The 20,962-nt window shown below is 37.1% G+C and overlaps 1 long non-coding RNA gene and 1 pseudogene across 5 annotated transcripts; both read right to left on the reverse strand.

The window, feature by feature from the left end:
• Positions 1-403: 403 nt before the first annotated feature.
• On the reverse strand, positions 404-1,048 carry LOC145112752 (secreted RxLR effector protein 161 pseudogene; annotated as a pseudogene).
• A 14,739-nt stretch (positions 1,049-15,787) lies between these two features.
• LOC145116219 (uncharacterized) lies at positions 15,788-20,027 on the reverse strand. 5 transcript variants are annotated; one of them, XR_013711928.1, is made up of 8 exons: positions 19,759-20,027; positions 18,941-19,649; positions 18,753-18,849; positions 18,593-18,680; positions 18,374-18,500; positions 18,096-18,139; positions 17,129-17,204; positions 15,788-16,040 (listed from the first exon to the last, which is right to left on the reverse strand). It is a non-coding gene; the product is annotated as an uncharacterized LOC145116219 (long non-coding RNA). The 5 variants fall into 5 exon arrangements; XR_013711926.1 differs by having other exon boundaries at positions 18,941-20,017; XR_013711929.1 differs by having other exon boundaries at positions 18,593-18,656; positions 18,941-20,016.
• Between the last annotated feature and the right edge of the window lie 935 nt (positions 20,028-20,962).

Genomic DNA, 20,962 nt, shown 5'->3' on the forward strand with positions numbered 1-20,962 from the left:
TTTCCAATTTCGTTAGTACATCTTAGATTATCGAAGTAGCCTGGCTTAGTCGAAGAAAAACTAAGTGGCACACGAGATAGACTAGTCGCAAGAGTCATCTTGTGAAAAGCAGCTCCATACCACGCTGTAAACGAACAAGATATAGAAAGACTGGGGTTTCATATTATTATCAAATGAGAAGTACAAGATACAATGAAAGGAAAAGACAGAATATATAGACTAGCTAATTAGGGTTTTCTAGCTAATGGGCCAACATAAGACCCAATACAAAATAAAGCCCATAATATTATTAGGCTAACATCCCACCTCAAACTCACAATGTAACAACAATAAGCATTGAGAGTTTGTCAGACAAAAAATGAAATTGAGGAGCAGTCAATGGCTTCGTAAGAATATCAACAATCTACAAAGTAGAGGAAACATAAGGAAGAGAGATAGTACCCTTCTGGAGATGATGTAGTGTGAAATGACAATCAATCTCAATGTGCTTTGTGCTCTCATGAAACACTGAATTCTTGGCAATCATTATCGCACTCTCGTTGTCACAATACAAAAGGGTAGGCTGAGAGATGTGAATGCCCATATTTGCAAGAAGCCATCTCAACCAAACAATCTCACAAGTGGCGATAGCCATGGATCGATACTCAAATTTTGTAGAAGATCGAGAGACAACATCTTGTTTTTTGTTTTTCCATGATATCAATGAATCTCTAAGAAAAATACAATACCCAGTAGAGGACTTACGGTCATAAATATCACAATCCCAATTTGCATCATTATAGACACGCAACTCATGAGAGTATGTAGATGGAAACACAAGAGTGCGAAACTGAGTACCACGTAGATATCTCAAAATACGAAGAACAACTCCCCAATGAACATTAGTAGGAGCAATGACAAACTGGCTAACCACATGAACTGCATGAGCAATATCCGGTCTAGTGACAGTCAGGTAAACCAAACTCCCTACAATGGTACGATAAAGGCTTGGATCTGAAAAGGGGACACCATCAGTTGAAGAACACTTTGCATTACTCTCTATAGGCATATCAACTGTCCGATTATCCGTGAGTCGTGCGCGTTCAAACAAATCTAAAATATACTTCGTTTGAGATAAAAGATAACCCTTTGGAGACTGAGCAACTTCATGATGGGTTTTAGGTACAACAAATAAACTAGAAAACAATTCCTAAGTTCACATGCAACCTACTTTGGATCTATGTTTTAACTATTGAACATACAACTTTGAATTGCAAAACAAGAACCCTAGAGGAGAGAGGCTAATTTCGAAATTAAAAAACTAGGGTTTAGGGTTTACATACCTTTCAATTGTTATAGCAAACAATTGATATTCCCTTGATCTTGATCTTGATCTTCTTGGAAGCTTTAGCACCACAAGTGTAATGCCTCTAATGGAATCACACCCAAACTAGCAAGAAGGAAAGTAGAAGAGAGAGGATGGAGAGAGTATGTAATTTCGGCCTTAGGGTTTCTTCCAAAGAAAGAGTCACCAAAAACATGAACCAGGAGGCTCCTTATATAGCTGAGGGATCTAGGGTTTAAGGGAAACCCTAGTTATCCTTTGCTTAGGGCCTAAGCAAACCCAAGGGCCTTATCCAAGCCCCTATGGACGAAATTATTAGGGTTTCCCCTAAAAATTTCGTCCACCCTCTTCCAAGGGGGTTCTAGAGCCTTCCACTCAACTATTAGATAATTGCAAACTAGTCCCTGCACCTTATAATTAATTCTTTTAACCCCAAAATCAATTCTGATTAATTTCTGGCTAACAGTTAATTAAACATAATGATTTCTAATTAATATATTAATCCATTAACATATTAATAAATCATTTATATATATATATATATATATATATATATATATATTAATTTATTAATCTTATAAATTAATATCTCTCCTTTCATAATTTCCTTGTCCAGTTGCTAGGTTGAGGGCAACCCAAAAGGACTGTGCTGCTATCAATTCAAGTACATACCAATTATAGTTATGGGCTTAGACACCTAATCCAACAGTCTCCCACTTGGATAAGTCTGTAACTATAATTGCTAGTATGCCTTCTAAATTTGACCAGCAAATTGTAGCTTCCAAAAAGCTGCTGCCGAACTCTGACCCAGTCAGTTACGTGTCCTAAGATAAGTGATCATATAACCCTTCGTTCTGCTTGATATCCCCAGACAAAAGACATGGAATGTAATCAATCTGTTTGTCCAGAATCTATGTTTCCCGATTCCTGATTTGTGATGATGTAGGACTTCTAATCGAACACATCAATTTAGTCCTGGCTGGGCCCAGCACATAAGTCAACACCAAATCATCGAGGGGCCCACATATATCGCTTTTCCTGTTAGGGCAAAAGGAACGAATAAACGTTGACTCATATGCTTGTATCTTTTACTCATCAAATTATGCATGACAATACGTTTTATAACACCAAGTTACTGATGCGTTTTCGTATCACCAATGCACAACCGACTTGTAAATTACAACTCATATATCTTCGTTTCAAGATTATAAGATATTATCGTCTCAGTATTACTCGTGATGAATTCCATGAAGTAATACTCTGAGCGTGGGTTTATCCAATACTCAAATCTCAATTTCTGAGTACTCATGAACATTGCAGCAATTCTATTGCCATGTCTATCCTTAGACAATCTGCAATCCAATTCATGACAGTCTTAATTCACTACTTACTTCCAAGAGTACGAGCGACTGTGGAGTTTGAATAATCTCATTATTCAGGAAGTAAAACATGCAAAAATGAAACACAATAATAAACAATTGACAAAAGGTAGTAGCCAAACTTATAAATAATACTTTATTATTTAATCACCAAAAGTCAATTACATTTACTTTGTTACAAGTTTCAAAAACTAATCTAACTACTAAAACTAATATCATCTTTCAGTCCTATGCTCCGAGCATGCTGAATATGCTTAGCCCTACTCAGACCCTTTGTGAGGGGATCTGCTGGGTTATCTTCAGATGACACCCTCTATAAGATGGCCTTCTTCAACTCTATGTCTGATGAAATGGTACTTTCTGTCGATATGTCTGGTCTTACCATGATCTCTCGGTTCCTTTGTCAAGGCAACCGCTCCTTCATTATCGCAGAACAGTTCCATAGGCTCCTGGATGGTTGGAACAACTCCGAGATCCCCGATGAAGTTCCTCAACCAAGCTGCTTCTTTCGACGCTTCACTTGCTGCAATGTACTCTGATTCACAAGTAGAATCAGCCACCGTATTTTGCTTGGAACTCTTCCAAGTAACTGCTCCTCCATTCAGTAAAAATACCCAGCCTGACTGAGAACGGAAGTTATCTCTATCCGTCTGAAAGCTGGCATCACTGTAACCATCTACTCTCAAAGTATCACTGCCACCAAGCACAAGAACCCAGTCCTTTGTCCTTCGCAAATACTTGAGTATATTCTTAACTGCTATCCAATGAGCTCTACCTGGGTTTCCCTGATAGCGACTGACCATGCTCAAAGCAAATGCCACATCAGGGCGAGTACATGTCATAGCGTACATGATCGATCCGACAGCGGAAGCATAAGGTACACGACTCATGTCATCTATTTCAACATCTGTACTCGGGCATTGAGTCTTACTCAATTTGGTATTGCTCTGGATAGGTAGCTCTCCCTTCTTGGAATTTTCCATACTAAACCTCTTTAGTACCTTATCCAAGTATGTGCTCTGACTAAGTCCAATTAGTCTCTTCTTTCTATCTCTCAATATTCTAATCCCAAGAATATAGGCAGCTTCTCCAAGGTCTTTCATGGCAAAACACTTTCCAAGCCAAGACTTGACTTCTTTCAAGGTTGGAACGTCGTTACCAATGAGTAATATGTCATCGACATACAACACCAGAAAAGTTACTATACTCCCACTAGCTTTGATATACATACATAACTCATCTTCACTTCTAGAGAAACCAAATTCTTTGACTTTCTCATGGAAGCAAAGATTCCAACTGCGAGATGCTTGTTTCAATCCATAAATGGATTTCTCAAGCTTGCACACTCTATTAGGGAACTTTGCATCAACAAAACCCTCTGGCTGACTCATGTAAACATCTTCAGCCAACTTCCCATTAAGGAAAGCAGTTTTGACATCCATCTGCCAGATTTCATAATCATGAAAGGCAGCTATGGCGAGCAATATCCTAATAGATTTAATCTTAGCCACTGGCGAGAAGGTTTCATCATAGTCAACCCCTGGGGTTTGAGTGAAACCTTTTGCAACCAGTCGAGCCTTGAATGTGTGCACATTTCCATCCATGTCTGTCTTCTTCTTGAAGATCCATTTGCACCCAACTGTCTTACGACCTGGTGCACTATCAACCAAATTCCAAACTTGGTTGTCATACATGGACTTAATCTCGCTGTCCATTGCCTCTTTCCACTTGGAAGCCTCTGGACCTTCCATTGCTTCCTTATAAGTGACTGGTTCATCTAAGTTTACCAGTGTTCTGTCACTTATGAATGTGTCACCATCTGAAGTAATATGGAAACCATACAACTCAGGTGGCACACTCACCCTAGTGGATCTTCTAAGAGGTAATGAGTTATCGATTGGTTCAACAGGAACTGTTTCCTCTGGTTGAGTGCTAGTGTCATCTAAGGTTCCTTCATTGGCTGAATCTTGAATTTCTTCAAGGTCAATAGTGCTCCTACTGTCCTCTTTGAATATGAGCTCTCTTTCAAGAAAGACTCCTCTTCGTGCTACAAAGACCACGTTTTCACTAGGCCTGTAGAACAAATATCCAAAAGACTGCTTTGGGTAACCAATGAAAACACATTTCTCACTTCTAGCTGCTAGCTTGTCGTGAGTCTCTCGTCTTACGAAAGCTTCATAACCCCAGACTTTAATATGTGCTAACGAGGGAACTTTCCCTGTCCACATTTCGTGAGGTGTTTTGGCAACCTTCTTTGTAGGGACAAGATTGAGGATGTGGGCGGCTGTCTCTAAGGCATACCCCCAGAAGTGAATGGGAAGCGAAGCCCGACTCATCATAGAACGAACCATGTCTAACAAGGTTCGATTACGCCTCTCAGCTACACCATTTAACTGTGGTGTCCTAGGAGGAGTCAATTGTGAGACTATCCCACATTCTTTCAGATAGTCGTTAAACTCGATACTAAGATACTCCCCGCCTCTATCGGATCTAAGTATCTTTATCTTTCTGCCCAATTGATTTTCGACTTCATGCTTAAACTCTTTGAACTTTTCAAAAGTTTCTGACTTATGCTTGATCAAGTAGATATATCCATATCTGCTATAATCGTCAGTGAAGGTCACATAGAATCGATTAGCATCTCTTGTAGTTGATCTGAAGGGTCCACACACATCCGTGTGTATGAGATCCAACAGACCTTCACCTCTTTCACAAGACCCTGTGAATGGTGATTTTGTCATCTTTCCCAAAAGACAAGACTCACACATATCATCTGACTTTAGGTCAAATGATTCCAACACTCCATCCTTTTGGAGTTGGGCTATGCGTTTCTTGTTAATGTGTCCAAGACGACAATGCCACAAGCATGCCTTGTCTACACTATTCGACAAGTCAATATTAAGTACACTATTTCCTAGGCTATCAACACAAGTCACTGTTTCATACACACCATTACAAGGCAAAGCTTCAAACATAAAAACACCATTCTTATAAACAGAAATTGAACCATTCAAATCATTAAAAGAATATGTAAAACCTTGTCTGAACAATGCATGAAATGAAATAATGTTTCTCGTCATCTCAGACGAATAGCAACAATTTATTAAATCTAATCTAACATCATTACTAAGCAGAAGCTGATAAACTCCGATCTTGGTTACTGGTGAAGACTTTCTGTTTCCCATGATCAGGTTTATCCTTCCTCGCTCTATCTCCTCACTTTCCTTTAGACCCTGCAAATCAGAACAGATATGAAAACCACATCCTGTATCAAGGACCCATGAACGAGAAGATAATGAGTTATTAGCAGAAATAGTGTAAATACCTGCCGAAGATGGCTTCACTTTGCCATCCTTGATATCTTGCAGATACTGTGGGCAAGATCTCTTCTAATGCCCCTTTTGGTTGCAGTAAAAGCAAACTGCCTCTTTTGGATCAGAAACATGGGGAGTGGAACCATTGGGCTTAGCCTTTGGGCCATTACTAGATGACCCAGCTTGAGCCTTGCTCTTCCAGTTTTGCTTGGGAGGACCTTTCCTCTTTTTCCCCTTTCCCTGTCCAATAGCCAAAACAGGGGCACTAGCAGGTGTGGAGGGTATACTTTTACCTTTCATCCCTGCCTCAGCTGTCTGCAACAAGTTATGCAATTGGGCCAAGGTCTGCTCAGTATTGTTCAAATGGTAAGTTAGAATAAACTGACCATAACATTCAGGAAGTGAGTTCAAGACCATGTCAATGGCCAATTCCTCATCAAAGTGAATATTGAGCTTGACCAAACGCTCTATGTAGCGTTGCATTCTTTGCACATGTGACTCAACTGACTCCCCATCTTTCATCTTGCAAGCCATGAGTGACTTGACTACTTCGAACTTTTCTTGACGAGCTCGCTTATGGTACTTTTCCATAAGGTCCTTGTTCATCTCGAAAGGCCAGTAGTCCTCATAGTACCTCTGCAGTTCTGGGGACATAGTTGCCACCATGATGCATGCCACTTTGGTAGCATCATCGTAATGTTTCTTGTAGGCAGCAAGATCTTCAGGAGTAGCTTCATTCTCATCAAGCTCTTTGAGCTCCTTTTCAAGAACATATTCTTTGTTCTCGAAACGAAGAGCCATCTTGATGTTGCGCATCCAATCGTTATAGTTTGAGCCATCCATAACGACTTTGGAGCATATATTGAGCAAAGAGAAGTTTTGGTTGGAGGAGGACGAAGCAGAAGTGTTTCTAGGAGTAGACATCTGAAAAGAAAGAAAGTTTTAGTTAGATTTCAAGATACCTTAATAGAATAACCCAAAGATATAATATCAAGGTTAGGATCCAACTATGAAGATTCACAACTTAGAAATGGGATGCCGAGATCCAAGTGTAAATTTCATAAAGGTAGGTGAATGACGATTCACCAATTCCACCATTAGACGAAACAAACGAAGTGAAATTCCTAATTCTTTTGAGATACATTGAAACTATTCAATGGCATGTTTTATTCTCAGATTATGCTCTTCTATTTGTGACTGGGATGCCGAGGATCACAAACAAGATGTGAATAACCATGCAAATGTGCTTGGTAACCTCATTGTCTTTATCATTAACTATTGATGTGCTGGTAAACCACACACGCTCCATCAAAATGACAATTATGAGATACCCATTGCTACTCTTTATTAGTGCCTTTTAGTGTGCTGGTTAACCACACACGCTCCACTAACGACCAATAAAGCATAATGTGCAATTTCATGGATTAGCATACTTTTCACATTTTTCCTAAAGTAACTAGAGTTGGGATTTTGAAAATAATGTTCTAGTACTTTCTTTAATATCATTATACTTTTAATGAGAAGTAGTTGTCCTATCAAATCCGTTCTGCTAACGACCCTCCACTAATCAAGGAAGCGGTGGGTGAGAGTGGACACCCATTCAACTACCATTTTATAGGCAGTTTCCTTATACCCCCCTTATAGATTAGCTTCGTGAATGAGGCATACTAGCGATTTGACTGACCATATTCTTATACATATAATATTAAACCTTTAATTATAATATATATAAGGTGTGTTTTAAAACCTTTTAAAACTTCAAGGGTTTATATAAATTTCGAAATTTAAGCTATTAAATTCAAATTTAAATAAACCAATTAACTAGATTTAATATTTATCTATTAATTAACTATTAATCAAATTATTAAATCTTGTAAGGATTATCTAATTAAATTAATCAATTAATTTAATCCTAATCCTTATCGCTCTAATTTCAAAAAATAGGGTAAGGATAATTATCCAATTAATCTAATTAAGTAACAATTATCCAAAAACAAGAAACCCTAGTTATCCTCTTAGCATATTTCGAAATTCATAAGGGAGGAGGCTAGGGTTTTCAAAACCCTAACCCTAATTTCGATTAGGGTTGTTTGGAGGCTAGGGTTTTCGAAAAAAAAAAACCTTTGATCCAAAACCCTAGAAATCGAAAATTTTGGCCTTTAGGGTTTAATAGCTATAAACCCTAATTTGCAATTCAACAATTGTAGCAATTCAATTTAAAACAACAATGGCTCTGATACCACTGATGGGTTTTAGGTACAACAAATAAACTAGAAAACAATTCCTAAGTTCACATGCAACCTACTTTGGATCTATGTTTTAACTATTGAACATACAACTTTGAATTGCAAAACAAGAACCCTAGAGGAGAGAGGCTAATTTCGAAATTAACAAACTAGGGTTTAGGGTTTACATACCTTTCAATTGTTATAGCAAACAATTGATATTCCCTTGATCTTGATCTTGATCTTCTTGGAAGCTTTAGCACCACAAGTGTAATGCCTCTAATGGAATCACACCCAAACTAGCAAGAAGGAAAGTAGAAGAGAGAGGATGGAGAGAGTATGCAATTTCGGCCTTAGGGTTTCTTCCAAAGAAAGAGTCACCAAAAACATGAACCAGGAGGCTCCTTATATAGCTGAGGGATCTAGGGTTTAAGGGAAACCCTAGTTATCCTTTGCTTAGGGCCTAAGCAAACCCAAGGGCCTTATCCAAGCCCCTATGGACGAAATTATTAGGGTTTCCCCTAAAGATTTCGTCCACCCTCTTCCAAGGGGGTTCTAGAGCCTTCCACTCAACTATTAGATAATTGCAAACTAGTCCCTGCACCTTATAATTAATTCTTTTAACCCCAAAATCAATTCTGATTAATTTCTGGCTAACAATTAATTAAACATAATGATTTCTAATTAATATATTAATCCATTAACATATTAATAAATCATTTATATATATATTAATTTATTAATCTTATAAATTAATATCTCTCCTTTCATAATTTCCTTGTCCAGTTGCTAGGTTGAGGGCAACCCAAAAGGACTGTGCTGCTATCAATTCAAGTACATACCAATTATAGTTATGGGCTTAGACACCTAATCCAACACTTCAATCCCCAAGAAATAATGTAGCAAACCTAAGTCTTTCATAGCAAAACGGTGAGCTAAATCATACTTTAAAGACTCTATACCATCATGATCATCATCAGTAATAATCATGCCATCGTCATATAAGAAAGGAATAATCCGACCTACATTCGTACATCGAACAAATAGAGCCGAGTCATGGTTACTTGGTTGAAAACCAAGCGAAGTAATTACCGTAGAAAATTTCTCAAACCAAGCACGGGGGGCTTGTTTAAAGGCCATATAGTGCCTTCCGAAGTCGACAAACTTCACCTAGTTGGTGAGCAATACCAGGGGGAGGAGACATGTATACTTCCTCATAAAGATCACCATTCAAGAATGCTTTCTTGACATCCATATGATAAATCTTCCATTGGCGAATGGAAGAAACTGCAATCAAGTTGCGAATAGTCGTCATTTTTGCAACAGGAGCAAACGTCTCCTCATAATCCATACCATACTTTTGCGTGTACCCTTTCGCAACAAGTCTGGATTTATAACACTCAACGGATCCATCAGATTTTGTTTTGATTTTATATACCCACTGACAACCAATCGTGTGCTTTCCGGGTGGAAGCGGAACTAGATCCGATGTATGAGTATGATAAAGAGCTGCAAGTTCCTCAACCATAGCGGTTTGCCAAAGAGGATAAAAAACGGCCTGTTTGTAGGATGTTGTCTTAGAGAGACGATGTACATTAGCAATAAAGGATGCAAACACTAGTGATTAAGAGGAATAGACAAAGTCAGAAAGCTTTGTGGACTTCTTATTATGATAAGGCCTCGATGGAGGGGGTCTTGATGATCTGCAGGCTGAGGATCAACGACAGGTGGTGGATCAGCAGCAGGTGGTGGATCAGTGGTAGGTGGTGGATCAGTGACAGGTGGTGAATCATCAATTACAATGCTAAATGGATCAATAGTATGAAGCTCCTCTCGGGTTGCACCATATGAGTGAACAGGAATGCTATAAAACGAAATATGCTCCAAAAAAGTGAGATTGCGAGATACATACAATTTCTGATTTGATGGATCATAACATCAATTACCTTTCTGACCAATACAATATCCTAGAAAAACACAAATAGCTGATTTTGAAGATAACTTATCTCTCTCTATATGAGGCTTCAAGACAAAACAGGTACACTCAAACACTCGTAATGAAGAATAATCTGGAAGTTGTCCAAACAACATTTCATAAGGAGACTTCCGCGAAATATACACGGTAGGAATACGATTAATAACATAAGTGTCGGTATGAACATATTCTCCCCAAAACATATTGGGAACTTGAGCAGAAAGTAGCAAGGATCTTGCAGTTTCTAGGAGAAGTCGATGTTTTCTTTCTGCAACACCATTCTGCTGAGGAATGTCTGTACAAGATGACTGATGCACAGTGCCATCAGATGCCAATATTTGTTTAAAATAATTGGAGGTACATTATCCTCCCAAATCACACCGAAAACATTTTATGACAGCAGAGTCTTAAGTCTTTATAAGAACTCTGAATTCACTATATATGGTGAAAAAGCCAGACATGCGCTTCATAAAATAAACCCACGTATAACGAGTTTAATCATTAATGAATGAAACATAATCGTTAGCTCCCGATTTAGAGGTGATCGGAGATGGACCCCACACATCAGAATGCACGATATCAAAGGGAGCAACAAAACGAGTGCCACTTTTATTAAACGGTAAAGCAGAAAATTTTCCCAGTTTATAACCACAACAATAAAAAATATCAAAATTTTTCAAAGAACCTAACACACCAGTAGAAACCAAAAACTGTAAATGAGACGCTGACACATGTCCTAAATGAGAATGCCAAAGATAAAAACAGATGACGAAGAAATGAAAAGACGACAATTCGACACAAGATGCAACAACATGTAGCTACTCCAAAACATAGAGCTCCCCAAGTCTACGACCTATCCCAATCACCCTCCGAGGCCGAATGTCCCGTACACAACAGAATGAATCAGAAAAGAAGACCGAACAACCAGATTTACATAACTGACTGACCGATGCAAGATTTAAAGCAAGTGTGAGAATGTAATACACATCTGTTAAAGATATATAAGGAGTACAATAGAACCAACACCCTCTACTGACATGGATGTAACACTAGCAGACATAACAGAGACAAGTATACAATATGATAATGAAGCAAAAGATGACAAATGTGGTGACATGTGATAAGATGCACCAAAATCCAATATCAACAAGGATGAAAGAATACCTGACGTGTTGGATGAAGACAGACCTGAATGAGACATGAAAGCTGACATGGTAGTTGGATTGGCAACAATGAACTGTATGAACAACCGAATCAACAGTGGGAATAGGTGTGCGATGCAAAATTTGATCCACACAAACCTTCAAAATCTGAACATAATGCCATCAAGACCTGAACCAAACGTTGTTCTTCCCTTCTATCAATATAAGGCTTAAAAGCCTTCAACACATCAGGTTTTTGTAAGAGCCAATTGATCCCACGAATCCGAAATAGATGCATAAAATTATTGAACACTGAGATTGTTCTGTTGGAGGGCTCGAATATCAAACTCTAACTGATACTGGTTTGCAAAGTTAGACAGAGTATACAACTTAGCCAAGTGATCCCAAAGCTCCTTTTTGTGTCATACTTCGTCAAGTGAGTACCAATGGATTGGATAACAGAATTATTAATCCAAGTAATGATCTTGGAGTTATCAGTCTCCCATGAATCCAATAAGGTTGCATAATTAGCAGCCTTATCGTCTGTTGATTTTTTCTTGTCACCTGTAACAATCCCCCACATAGTCTTGCCTCACAATAAATTTTCCATAACATAACTCCAATAGGCATAGTCTTTGACATCGAGTTGAATATTAATGGACTGAAGAGAATCATCTCTTGGGCCATATTTCAATATCAGTCAAACGAAAAATAACAATAAATACAAGTAGCAGCAGCAACAATCAAGATCTCAAAATCAACAAAACCAACAGACGAAACGAAACCCTCGGAATTGATGAAACGAACAAATTAAATCAAACTGAATACAGAAACGAGTAAGAAACCATACCAAAAATTGCGAATAGTACGTGAAGAGTGTATGTGAACAGTGTCGATGAACATTACACGCGAACAGTGTGATGAACAGTGTGCGTGAACAGTAGTGTCGTACCTGCTACAACTCGCCCTAAAAAGAAAGTAAAGATGATCAACCTAGCTTTGATACCATGTAAACTAACAAGATATAAAACGGCTAGGTTTTCATATAATTTTCAAATGAGAAGTACAAGATACAATGAAAGAAAAAAGACAGAATATATAGACTAGCTAATTAGGGTTTTCTAGCTAATGGGCCAACATAAGACCCAATACAAAATAAAGCTCATAATCTTATTAGGCTAACACACGCAATATCAACGCCATGCTGATCCTGAGGATCATCCACTACTACAAAAAAGAGTTATATGACACGGTTAAATCAATTAAAAAACCCGGTTTTCAACCGGGTCTTATGGCCGGCGAGTCTTATGTATGCAACCGGGACATATAAGGAGAAGACAGGCCTTTTTATACCATTATTTAGCCCGGTTCTTTTGTATGCAACCGGGTTCTAATATGCAACGTTCAATCTTGTTTGAATATATATCCATGTTTGTAATATGCAACAAGACTTTTTACAATTATTATTTTTTCTAAATCCAAAACTCATTAGCAATACCATTACAACTGTTACAATTCTGCTTTTTCTGCATTCAACAAAAAACACAAATGATGTACATTTGAATAAGAATTGTTGTAAGTTTGCACATGCAAAATAACCAACCATAATAGACATAAATAAACAATATCAAAGAAATAGCATATCTATGTGTAACAAACCGTTATTTCAAACCTATGTAATAATATAGGTCAATTTGAAGTTCTTTTTAAAATAATAAAGAGAAATTTTAGCATACTGTGTATATTTACATAAGTGAACCTCAAAAATAAAGTATTAAACAATCTCTATTGGGATGAACCAAGTGGTAGATATTGTAACAAGGTTTCCAAAAATATAAAGAACACTAAAATCCGAGTTATAATGAAGAAGTTATGATTTTTCTAAGTTTCAGTATAGCAGTATACAACTAAAAACTCGAAATAAAGATCGAGTGATTTTTACCCGACACATCCTAAACGAGAATTGAAGTTCTCGTCAATAGTAGTACAATGGTAAAAAGACAGACAAAAACGGACGTCGGATGAAGAAGTTATGAATTTTTAACGGATTTCCTGTCCCGGTCTGTTAAAAATAATAATATTAAAAATAAATTCAAAATTAGCCTACGAAGTCTAAACGAAAGTCGTAGAGTATAATTTTACCTACGCGTGGATATAAAGAACGTCGAAAACGGAGCTCGTATACGAAAGTTATGATTTTCGCAAGTTTTGGGCACAAAAATCGAGAAATGTTGAAAACCGGGAAAATTCGCATGGTGTACCTTCGGCCACGTCACCCTCGCATGCGAGGCTTCTCCGTGTCTGCCTCGTGGCACCTTCTGATTGGACCGAAGTTGTTCGTGGCACCTTCTGATTGGACCGAAGTTGCGGTCCAGTAGCCAACCGACACCCCTCGCAGGAACACGCCACCGAGCTCGGACACGCGCCTCCTCCTGATTGGACCGAAGTTCGGTCCACTCCTGATCTGACACGACCGAGCCAGCTGTCCGAAGCGAGCCCTCTTCCCTCGCCACCTGTCCAAACACGCGGCAGCTTCTCCCTGCTTCGGATCCGAGGCTTCGGCCTATATAAGGCCTGTGAGACTTCTCGGATTTTACACATTTCTTTCACCATTTTCCATCCTTTTTCACCCCTTTCACTTCCATAAACTTACAAACAACCCCCAAAGCCCCGGTATCATATCTCAAACCCTAAGCAAGCCTCGAAGCCCCGAGATTCCCGAGAAAAACAACTTTCTCCAGTCGAAACTCTGCTCGATTTAAGCCGGCTTTTCGTCAAATAAACTCCTTTCCAGGAAACGAAACGTTGTCCAAATCACCACCTATCAAGTGAGTTCATACCTCCGTATTTTCATAATTTCTACTGTTTTAAGGGGGGGGGAATACAAGTATAACACAAGAACTTTGTGTTATAAATACATGATTTCAAATCATGATAAAACGACATTAAATCATCAAATATACTCAAAACATTAAACTATTTTGTAAACTTATATTTTTCCCCAAAATTCATATTTGTATATATATATTTATATGAACAAGATTTAAAAGGCTTAGGACTGATAACTCATTTTGGGTCCTTTTCCTTGTTTGGATGTGGGCTTATAGTACCAGTTATTTGTCCGAATGTCGTTTAAATTTTACTTATATAAAATTGTATATGTATATAAATATAAAAGTTATTTCATCTAGTTTAAATACCCCTTTGTAACATGTTGAGCAAGGGATTGCATTCAAACACAGTTAAATACCGATTCAGAAAATACATATAAATTATAATAGGTATAATTTATGATACATAGAACAATAATTCATGATTCAAGTATGCTAGAACACACTGTTTTACAAGAAACAAGGGTTTTGATTCAAAACAAATCAAGGGTTTACAATTGTCAAATACATGTTCGGAATACTAATTCATGAACATACAATCAATCATTATTTCAGGATGATTGGGTTTTCACAAGTATTATACATGTAACGTTTATATGCTTTTTATGAGTCATTCAATTCAGGTTGTTTAATTCATTTAGACAACCAAGGTAAAGTCCTGACATTATAACCAGAATCTCCAGCCAGGGGATCGAAACAAGTTGTGTGTAGATCTATATTGGGATTGACAACCCCACACTCAGGCTGCTAGCTACAGTCAGGCATACACGCCAATGAGTGGCAATTGTTATCAACAGTTTAAACGCTCACAAAGCGTTTGTTTCAGGCCATCATATCTTAGTATGGTTATAATAACTCATTAAAAAGATATTAACAATACGTTAGTGTATAATCAACTAAACGTAAGTACACCTTCAAAGTACCAGTTTACAGAATACAAACTACAATAGTACAATACAGTTTTCAATAACAGCTGATGGAACCAGGCACACTCTCAGTTACAAGTTTTACATAAAGGAATACAAATACAAAACATTGATTTTCAAATAGAACGGTTTTATGGGAATAAAACTACTTTTCATATACAACAGAAAATATAGGATTTTCTAGAACAGGTTACATATGCAAGATACAGAGATATCCTTTCAAACATAAACACTTATGCACTCACTCAACTTTATGTTGATACTCTCTTTTCAAATTACTTGTATTCTCAGGGAAATAATAAACAGGTACTCCTCGAGCTTTTTGAGAAGATGGAGCTATTTTGAGTCATATCTTCTTTTGTATAACTATTTTGGTTTCAATATACAATGATTGAACACATGTAAATACTTATACTTTTTAAATACAATGGTTGTTTGTACTTTGATTGCTATAATACATGTGTTGTGATACTACAAATGAAGTCCTCCACCCCCGGACGTTTCCGCCGTCTGGTTTGGGGGTGTGACACTATGACAAAAAAAAAATCATTCTTTTGGAAATTTTCACTATATAACACTTGCATAAAAGTTACAAAAATAACATCCATGATTCCATTGTAGATGTATTTGTCACACCCCGGAACCGAAGGCGGAAATGCTCCGGGGCGGAGGACGTCATGCGTAGTATCACAACAATTGTATCATAGCAAGCATAGTAAACACAACCAGACATTGAATACATACATGAAAAAGGTTTACAATGTTTTGATACATAGTTTTGTTCATATCATAAGCAAAATAGAAAGACGCGACTCTAACGCTTCGACTTCTCCGAGCTCCTGAAAGTACCTGTCTACTAATTCCCTGAGAATACAAGCAGTTTTGAAATATATCAGCATAAAGCTGGTGAGTTCATAAGCATTTTTGGATTGGAAACTAGTCACTGAATTTGTAAAGTTTATCCTTTTTCATTATAAGTAAATACCGTTTGATGTCGAAAACCTTCGTTATTGAGTTTAGAAATAGATATGCATACTTCCCAAGAAAATCCCATATTTTCTAACATGTTCGTCGAATACTAAATAAAAAGTAAGTTTCGTAGAAAACTCTGGTTACCACCAGTAGAAAAGTAGTTTTATTATTATTCAAATAAAACCAAGGATTAGATCGCTGGACTTCCCTCCAGTAAGTAGTTAGATAGTTTTAATAATTAAATGAAACTATTGAAGAATAAGTCACGTAAACAACGATTAGTTTTACATATTGTGAGTCGGATAACCATACTAATTTGACCCGAGACCTTCTTGACGTTTCTTCAGACGTCGTACGATTACAAAATTTGTCACCTCGGGCGTGCCCGCCCCACTGTAGCTAACAGTGCTGGTGTGGGATTGTCAGTCCCGAACATATCTATTCACAAATTTCACGCTCTCCCTCCAGGAGATTCTGGTTATACTTCCGGAAAGGATTTATTGGTACCCCGAAGGGCAAAACGAAGATTAATCTCACAATCCTGTATTAACTAGTTTACGAGTAGTTTTTTTGAGTTCGAAATCGTTGGAAAACAATGTGGAGTATAATAATTATATAAAATAATTATTTGGTAAGATATTCTCGTTATTCGTACGGATAAACTAAATCAGTCATAGTTTATACATTTGACTTGCATGGAGTTTGATTCTGAAAAACCGGAAATGAGATTCTCCAAACTATACCTATTATAGTTTGATTGATAAGTTATGTTCATGTACTATTCGGAAAACTATGCAATTATGTTTAGAAAACGTCCCATATACTCTGCATTTTACAAAAGGGATAAAGTATCTAAATGTTTTAACATACAACCATTGTAATTGCATCCGTTTTTAAGTTACGAAAACCTTTATGTTTGGCTTGTATTCCCCCCTGAAAACGTTATAAAAACTTATAAAAGCGTAGGGGTATGAACTCACAGTTTGATGTAGGATTCGGATGTATGATCGGTTTCGAGCACTGAGTGTCAACTGATGTTTTGTACACGAGTGGATCCTATTAACATATAATAATGATTATACGTATTAGATTAAGGCATTTCATGATAGAACACGATGGGAAACCACCCTAGGGACTTGGAAATGCTTGGAACTAAGAGCCGAAGCCATAAATGGTCGAATAAAGGAAGTGTGCGGCCATCGGTATGTGTGTGCGGCTAGGGTGTGAGGCCAAGCTGTGTGTACGGTTGCACACAGGAGTGTGCGGCCGTACAGAGGGGTGTGCGGCCGTACACAGGGGTGTGCGACCGTACACTCCTCATTTGTGTCCGAAATGTAGATTTTGAGGTGTTTTCGAGGCGTTCTTGTGCTAATACCAAGTCCTATTAGTAAATAAAGGCCAAAACTCTTCACTTTGGAGAGTTTAGTGTGTGTGCGGCCACCTTATGAAGGTGTGCGGCCGTACACCTTCAAAGGACGAAGAACACTATGAGTTTTAGGCTTAGATTCAGGTGTTTTACCAAGATAACAAGCTGAATGATGAAGTGGTTCACGTTTTTGAGGCCTTTAGAGTGTTCTTGGATGAAGTTTTTAGAGAGAGAAAGTAGTGAGAGAAAGCCAAAGGGAAGGAATGAGTGAAGAAGTCACCTTATATATATATATATATATATATATATATATATATATATATATATATATATATATATAGGTGAGTGTGCGGCTGGAGGATGGGTGTGCGGCCATACACACCTCTCATGAGGGTGTATGGCCTGATTTTGTTTCTAAACGACATGTTGACTCATTCCTAATCTCATTCCCAACTGTACTCAAGCTTAGAACGCTTAAATGGACCCTTAAATGACGTTAAAAGGTAACGGAATCGAGTTTAATATTGATATAACGATCGATTTGTACAGGATAAAAGTTTCGGGTTGTCACAGTATTATACCAAACATCAAGTATAGCAGTTGTATCTTCAATCCTCTGTTGTCACTGAAAAACAAACACAAAATTAATGAGTTTTTTCCATCATTACAAGAGACATGAATTTAAGCAATTTTAAGAATGCGGTACTCTTTTACTACATGAAATTAAATCATAATGACATGTTAAAGCGATGTCAAATGATAGGAAAGGGGTTGCCAAGGTGGTGGATGCAAAGAAAGAAAAACATTAACAAATGATCATCAAAGTAAAAGTAGGATGTTGGAAAGATAAATAACTAACCATATATGCATTTTTAGAAGACCATGCCATTCATATAAGTATTCAGAAGCTCTCTAGCCCACATAGAGACGATCAAAGCCAACATCTTTTTCTTAAAGGGAGTGTTGTCATTCCATAGGTTACCAAGCTATATGACAAATCAAATTAAAACTCTTGATTGACAAAACAGAGTGTTAGTTACAATATGACAAATTGAAAAGATATTTGAAAAGTACTTACTCTATATGGGAATCCATATTTCCATCACAAAATCAAACATCCATCTCAGTAAATAGTACCCACTCTGTGAAATACCAAGTTGGTTGCACTAAAATTGTAATAGAATGTGAACATCAATTGGAAAGGGAAACTACAACACAGTTAATGTAACTTTTTATACCTCATGAAAGCCTTAAAAATACATTAAGCAAAAGTGGGCCTAGTTGGGCTGTATTATTATTAAGCTTCCAACTCGATTTTACTTTCTCACTTTTTACCTACCAATAGATGTAACAAACACAGTTAAAATATTATAGATTTGACACTAAAAATAGAGCTTACCAGGAAAGGGGCATAATTGATGCTTACCAAGAAAGGGACAAAAGCGAAGCAAATTTGACACAAAAATCGTCTGATCCTTCAAACTCTTCAAACTCCGTGAATTAAAAGATGAAACAATGAAAAGTTGTTTTCAGATGATAATTAAAAAGCAATAAATAATAAAATTCCCATGTATTCGGAGTATTTTTGTGAAATAAATATGAAAATCTTCAAACTTTTTCCTTTAATCTTTATTGTCTTTTCAATAAAGATTACCTACTGATGCTTTTTACACAACCAACAAAATATAACCATTAAGTTTGATAATATTTTCAAGCTTCAAGCTGCGATCAACGGATACCAGACACGAAGCAGGCCTTTTTGCTTGATTAAGAATATAAGGTCGAGAGATGAATAGGAAGTTATGTGCCCCATTATTTGCCAAACGGCTGAAAATAGGGCCAAGGGTAGAAGCGACCTTTTCATTTGATTCCCTCCCAATCGTCCCAAATGTGGGCATAAACTTTCTATGTAAATTCTTGTTAACTTTCCAAGCTATAAGAATGAACAACTGTTGCCACATATACGTAATATACAAAAGCAATGAAAAGATTTAAACTATCAATTCTCAATTTCTCAAGTATTCCAACAAGTCTGAAGGGTTTGACACATAATCTTCTTATGAATTGCCCTGAAAGTGGAATATCCATGAACTAGGGAGAAAAAATACCAACAACCATCAAGCCAATATTGAACCCTAAATCATAACATAGCATAAATTAAACCAACACAAAGGATCGACGAGTCATTTAGATCGATTCCAACACATGATATACATAAAGAAAGAGTTTGAATTGAAATTGTACCTCCATAGGATCGATGTGGTGAATATAATGACAATAAAGCTTCGAAACCTTGTTGTTTTAGAGTTTTAGGATAATCGATTGGTTGTTTGCAAGTTTAATTGGTAGTAGTAGCGACTAATAGCTTCAAAATCGCATGTAGTCAAATGGCGGGATATCGAAATTTATCGAAAATTGAAGGTGGGATATCAAAAATTAAAGGCGGGTTATAAAAATTTAATGGCTGACCTTACGTGAGAAATTCACACATTGCAAAATGCAAGGTTGGTGGCACCCATGCCCCTGATGTACTTTTACTGCGATTGTCAAAAAAAAAAAAAAAAAAAATTATTATAGTCACTATTAGTTACTTGTACGACTATATTTGGTTATCTTTTTATATTCATTTAACATCTTTATTTTGTCATTATTTTATATTTCATCCTATTACATTCATGTTTGTACTACAAGCAAAACAAACTATGTTAATCTGTTGGGTTATAGAGAATCATAATCATAATTAATATATGTGATTTGTTTTTGTATATAAAAATTTGAAGGGAAAAAAAACCACTTGGTACTGAAAAAGCAAGATGAGGTCCTTTTATATATAAATTTAAGAGTAAATTACACGAATGATCCTTATGGTTTGGCATAATTTGTGCGTTTGGTCCTTAAATTTTTTTCTTTAACTCGAACGGTTCCTATTGTATGTTTTTGTTGCACGTTTGGTCCTTATCTGATCTAGGAAGACTATTATACCCTTATTAAGTTTTTAAATATTTGTATTATACATGTATTTCTTTTTTATTTATTGTTTATTATTAAAGAGATAAATAAGGTCCATCCCCTTTCTCAAACCACCGTCTTCTTCCTCCATCTCTGTCTCTCTATCTCTCTCGTATCATGTCCTAAAACTGGTGATACTATTATCACCTTCACCGACGACAACATCCTTACCACCGCCGAACTTCATTGAAGTTTCTCTTCCAAAAGAGCCACACACGTTTTCGCACTCCGTTCTAGAAACGCCACATACGACTCGCCTTCCCCTCTTTCTGTCATCTCCGACCAAAGATACTCTTTAGCACCTACAAACTTGTCGATCGTTCCATTTTCTATGCTTCCCCATGTCGCCGGAAATCAAATCCAAATCCAGAAAAACCTTTGACTATCATCAAGACGGCAATACCTTCATCTGCTCTGCTTCCATCTTCTCTCAAAATCC

This window comes from Lactuca virosa, chromosome 5 (genome assembly GCF_052849685.1).
Source record: "Lactuca virosa cultivar CGN04683 chromosome 5, Lactuca_virosa_CGN04683_v6, whole genome shotgun sequence".
NCBI lineage: Eukaryota > Viridiplantae > Streptophyta > Magnoliopsida > Asterales > Asteraceae > Lactuca > Lactuca virosa.